This window comes from Aedes aegypti, chromosome 2 (assembly GCF_002204515.2).
Source record: "Aedes aegypti strain LVP_AGWG chromosome 2, AaegL5.0 Primary Assembly, whole genome shotgun sequence".
NCBI classification, from domain to species: domain Eukaryota; kingdom Metazoa; phylum Arthropoda; class Insecta; order Diptera; family Culicidae; genus Aedes; species Aedes aegypti.
Window position 1 is genome coordinate 345,206,935 of NC_035108.1, and position 6,000 is coordinate 345,212,934.

At 40.2% G+C, this 6,000-nt stretch overlaps 1 protein-coding gene across 4 annotated transcripts in view; it reads left to right on the plus strand.

The window, feature by feature from the left end:
- Window positions 1-3,359, plus strand: part of LOC5569043 (protein held out wings) — an 84,973-nt gene extending 81,614 nt beyond the window's left edge. For all 4 annotated transcript variants that reach the window (XR_002500762.1, XR_002500763.1, XR_002500764.1 and 1 more), the window contains one exon: window positions 1,153-3,359. The gene's annotated coding sequence lies outside the window, so the exon portion shown is untranslated. The remainder of the gene's footprint in view (window positions 1-1,152) is intronic.
- Window positions 3,360-6,000: the final 2,641 nt, after the last annotated feature.

The window sequence follows — 6,000 nt, forward strand, 5'->3', positions numbered from 1 at the left end:
GGTGTCTGAGGAGACTTGTTTTGGATTTATTTGTTCTTTATTTTGATGATAGAAGTTTGTTGGAAATGTCACCACATAGGTGGCGCTGCGATGTAAACCTTTTTGTTTCGCGTCCAAGTGCTTTCACGTTTTCGGCAAAGTTTTAGAATGTGTAAAATTACGACAAGTTGTCGAATACACAAGAGTTCTAGGACTTCGATTTTTACAGCAAACTTAAATCAGAATAATAATTAGCCACTGGATAGCCATGCATTAGTTTTTAGACTCCCGTACTAGCCATGAGATGCATCGAAAAGGGCGGTCAAAGTCACCACCTAGGGCCAATGTCACTCCACACGGTGGTAACTTCTATCATCAAATTAAAGAACAATTAAATCCAAGATAAATCTCCGGAAACACCAACCCGATAAAATGCACCCCTGAAGCGCTAGAGGTTTTGTCTGGCTAAATTCTGTTCATGACCCAACTTTTCGTTCAGAATATTTCTCGGCTGTGCCATTGGAGCATGCTTGTCCGTTGTCTAGTGTTAAGTAACAGTCTGTGCAGCTAAATGGCTGAAGTCGGTGTCTGTGCCTTTTAAATTCCTAATGAGGAATAAAAGATTGAATTTATTATTTTTTTTTGGAAAAGTTTATAATAGATTTCTTTGAACATTGCTTGAAGAAGTTTTTGGAGCCATTTATACAATTCAGAGTAATCGATTTTTTTTTTCAAAAACTCTGAAATAAACCGTTGTGGAAGAACTTCTGTAGAATCTATGGGAATTTTCCTAGGGGTAACAATTGGAAAACCAGTGGAAGAACCAGTAAAAACAATTAGAGGAAATCCTACAATAATTACTAGGAACTAAATCGCTGTTTTGCCATCACAATCCAGACATCCATATGCCAATATTGGTCGAACAACTGTAGTGTAAATCCATTTGATATACTTGGGTTCAAGTCATCAGGTTTTGCCAAAGGTTCGCCGGCATAGACCGAAAGCCATGCAAGCTTTTTTGTCTCTGAAATCAATGTGAAGAGTTCAAGAAAGTTTGGAATCTAGAACGACTCCAACATTACAAACTACAAAGCATGATCTGTTTCGAATAACTAAATTACTACTTACACCATATAATTCTAACGATTTTCCTTCTTCTACATCTATTTGCAGTACACCATTTATTAACTTAACGGCGACGACTTAATTTAATTTTTCGATTGACACAGTTCTGCTGCCTCAATCATCAACCACGGCCAAGTTGTCCCAGCGTCATCAGCGATGCATCAGGCGTCTACCCATTTTGCCGATCGCTTGTTCCGGGTGCAGTGCTCCTACCGAACCACCGAGGTACCTGTTGTTGTTGTCATCATGCGTCGATTTAAAAAAAACGAGACACAATGCATACGAAATCAACATCCCCATACAAACAACGTATACAACCGATGACAAACGTCCAGTTCGTAAAGAGCGAAAAGAGAAAGGCCCCCGTTGATTGGGAATCGCCGCGCGTCACTCTGGCAGTCAGTATCTACAGTACTGAGCAATACATTTGTAACTTCAACGATGGTCCATAAAAACTTATCAGCTTAAGAGGGCTAGATCTGTGTTATGAATCATTCAAATCGGTACATAACACGGATTACCTTTAAGTTTCAATTTTCAAAGTTCTTCAGCCGTACCTTGCAGTTCAATACGTTTTCAAGCGATTTTTCATATCCGAGTTCGAAATCAATAGCGCTTTTAGTAAAGTAAAGAACAAGTAGTTGACATGACTGAAAAAGAAAATGAAGAATCTTCATGGTATCTTCAGTAAAGTTATAGATTAAGACAAAATGAACAAGTTTGCCAAAGACTGTTTTTGCGCAGAACTTTCATATTTTCAGACAATTTGTTCATAATAAATCTTTTTTTTAATTTGAGAAATTTTGAATATTTTACTTTAGTCAGGCTGTTATTGTTTTTGAATTCTAGAAAATTTCATTCAATTCTGTCCACCAACAACTGAGATTCATTCTACCAAAGTTGATCACTTTGTATGAAAAATCGCAAAATTTTCAAATGTATTGTCCAATACTGTATGTAAACCACGGATGGAATGGCGCGCGGGTCAAGAAAAGGGGAGAAATGCCATACCATGAGAAAGAAAGCCATAAGCAAGAATGTATCGAAGACGGACACTCAGCAACAGAGCATGAATTAACTTTGTGAATGCAAAAAACGTAAACACCAGTTTTGGATTGATGAGGAGACATTCCATACAAACCGTTATAAGAAATGAACGAAGGAAATCCAGAAAGTTGTGCAGTAGTAGGTAGGGTATATGTGTATATTTATTTTTTTAAGACAGCAAAAGATTGTCCCCAGAAGGTGCCAAATCATCTCCTGCATATGAGGACCTTTCCCCTTCCATCGCCATAGCTGAGTACCGGTTCTTCTCGAATAATTACGAAGACGATGTTGAATGCGACTGTTCCGCGACATTTTTGATACTGCAGTAGACTGGTCCATTAATACAGGCAAAACATCTATAAATTCATACTTCTTTTTGTAATATTTTAAGAAATGTCTCAAAATAATGATCAAGTCCCTTAAAAAGGCCTGCTACTAGCCCTCTATACATACAAATATCTTGAACCAGCCTACCGATAGTACCATATTATCAAAAGTGGTCAGTCAACTTGTACGCGCCCCCTCTTTCCGCGAAACTGTAGATTGCCGGAGCTGGAATTGGCGAAACATCTCGGCCACTTCACGCATAAATCAGTGCTGCCCCCTCGAAAGAGGCCGAACCAGAATGGCGACAGGGCTAGGGGTACTCAGAGGAGGTTTCTGCAAGGAGATGCACTTACGATGCAGTTAGTCACTTTTTTTTTCAACATAATTTTAAAAGCGATTGACCCGAAATCGCGCCGTTTCACGCACAACCACACCACAAGTTACCAAGTATTTTCGTTAATTCGATTTCATTTTTTTATTTCATAAGTAGTATACGTTATGTAAAGATTTTATATTTAGGTTAAATGTTTATTTTATTTGTAGATTATAAGTTGAAACAAACAAGCTTAGGAACGTGAAACGATTGGGCGAATAGCGCGGCTGTCACGCTAAAATTGAAAAACCAATAGAAGATGAAATGAAATTCTTTCCACGACGATGTAGACATTAAGGACCGATTTTTGTAGTGTTACAATGAAGAGCCGTTTCTTAGAGATGCTTTGTTAGAGAATGTGGCAAACTAGTCTATTGTGAAAATAAATTAGAAACCGACCATGCTTCGGAAATACCCTGTTCTATGTACTGTAAAAATGTGTTTAGTATTTAATGACAGCTTTCTTAGTATTATTAAGTAAGTAAACTATTTATGTATAGAAACTGTGGATCGGTGGACTGAGTTTGCACTTGTTATTTGAATTTTGAAAGAAACGCCTTGGTGAAGCGTGATGACGCAGTTCATGTTGATGACCTGATTTGAAAAAAAAAGACGTTAATACTATGCTGAAAGGTTATCTAGTATAAAGGGACTAGATCAAATTTTGAGTGTCTCCCTCCCTCTCTCTCAAATTTGAGCTCATTCTGATGAAAACTGAGACTGCACAAGCCTTTTAAAGTTTATATGGGAATTACTATTTAAATAGCAAGCAATTCATTCAATCGGTCATAGTGTTTGCTCATGTGCTCTTGGGGATTAGAACTACGTTGATACTGTGAGATTCAATAATCAGCTACAACTTTGCTGAAGACCGTTTCTAAATCTGACGTCCCAGTAATTAGTTATTGATTTTTGTGTGAGTTGTAAAACTTTGGCTGTAATAATTGGGCTGTTCTGCAGGCATCACTGGATATATGTAGCCATGATTTGTGCGTGCTATCTTTCGCGACAGATGCAGCAATGTTGCCTGTTCAGAAGTTAAATAAGCATTGTTGAAGAATTTCCATTTCGATTAAAGACACCTTGATTGCCGAGTTGAAACAGGATATCCAAGGCGGCCTCAACAAGCTTTCTCCTGTTATCTTGTCTCCCGCACCCGGCCGGTTTCTGTTCAATAACCGTTCTGCTTCGAAGAGATTACGTGAAATAGACGAGGTTACCTTTCAGCTGCCTGACCAGCCTTCGAAAGTTATCCGTGGAACAAATCAACCCATCAATGCGTCTGATGATCTCGCTGATAGGTCGGATAACAGATTTTGGATATATCGGACGAAAATTTCGCCCGAAGTCACGGAAGAAGACGTCCCCAACCTTACAAAAAAAAATGCTTGCAGACCGAAAGCGTGGTAGCGAAGGTTTTGATGCCTAAAGGGCGCCCGCTATTGTCGTTTTCATTCACATCGTTTAGTAGGTAGATGTAAGTAACGATTTAAAATCAAAAGCATTGGACCCCTCTACCTGGCTCCGAGAAATTCAATTCCAAGAGTTCGTCGAAACCAGTTCTAGCGTTCGACATTTTTGGAAACCAGGTTAGGCTGCGGATCCTGGGGTTTCGAACAACCCAGAAGTGCGTCCAGCGTCAACCTCGTATCAGCCTCATTAACAACTCACTGAATAGACAGATCCGAAAATCCACTTATATTATCCACACCGACCTATTCCCGCATAGTACGTCTCCGACTTATTCTACGTCCGTTAGTCAAAGCTCCCCTACCTCACTGACAGTTTACTATCAGAACGTCCGTGGGTTGAGAACAAAAACAAACAACTTGCTTCTCTCTCTTTCTCTGCTTGCGACTTCGACATAGTGGTGTTAACTGAAACCTGACTCCACTCCGAAATTGCTTCAAGTGAACTAACTTGCAACAAGGTAATCTATAGATGCGGTCGTAGTTCTTCCATCAGCAATCTTCGAAGAGGCGGCGGAGTTCTAATTGCAGTGAAATCTGAGCTAAATTGCAAAGCCGCTAATCTGGCAACTCCTGTCGATTTGGAACAAACTATCGTGCAGATTGTTTTACCACATCTTTCCGTGTACATTTGTTGTTTTTGTATTCGATCGAACAGTTATCCTCATATCTAATCGCCGTCGTCTCGGAATATGCCACCCCTAGTGACGAAATGATCGTTCTTGGTGATTTTAACTTGCCAGACATCGCATGGACTCCAACTCACAGTGGTTTTCTGTGTCCCGATTATCAACGCACTTCGCTTCACGTTGGTGCTGTCAATCTTCTTGATTGTTACAGTACTGCTACTCTGGCTCAGATTAACCACGTGATGAACGAAAATGGCCGCTACCTGGATCTCTGTTTCGTGAGTGGTCGTGATACTGCTCCTTTCATATCGACGGCCCCTGCACCTTTGGTCAAGGTTGTTTCTCATCATCCGCCGCTAGTAGTCGCCATCGAAACCAATGTTGTTCGTGATTTTATCTCTAGTCCATTGGTTGTTGCATATGACTTTCGCAAAGCTGATTTCCATAGTATAGCTGAATTGTTGTCCGAGACTGATTGGGATTGCATTCTAGATATAACGGATGTCAATAATGCAGCACTAACCTTCTCTCACGCCCTGGCATATGCCATTGAGAGGCACGTTCCTAAAAAAGTCATTCGGACCGATTCACGTGTTCCGTGGATGACCAACGATCTTCTTTTGCTGAAGAGGAAAAAGAAAGCAGCGCTCAGACGGTTTACCAAATTTCGCACATGGTCATCGAAATGCTACTATGTTAGACTCAACTATGAATACAAGCGTTTGAGTCGTTTCTGTTTTCATCGTCATCAGAGTAAAATACAACGCCGACTAAAATTGCATCCCAAATCCTTCTGGAATTATGTGAACGAACAGCGGAAGGAAGTTGGTTTGCCATCATCCATGACATTCAACGGCACTACTGGGTCTAACCTAGAGGGAATCTGCAATCTGTTCTCAAACAAGTTTGCAAGTGTGTTTGTAAACGAACAACTTTCCGTCGATTCCATCAATTCCGCGGCCAACAATGTGCCTTTGGCTAATCAAACGCTTAGCAGCATACACCTTACTCAAGAAACGATCTCGAAAGCGGCATCACAGCTCAAAACTTC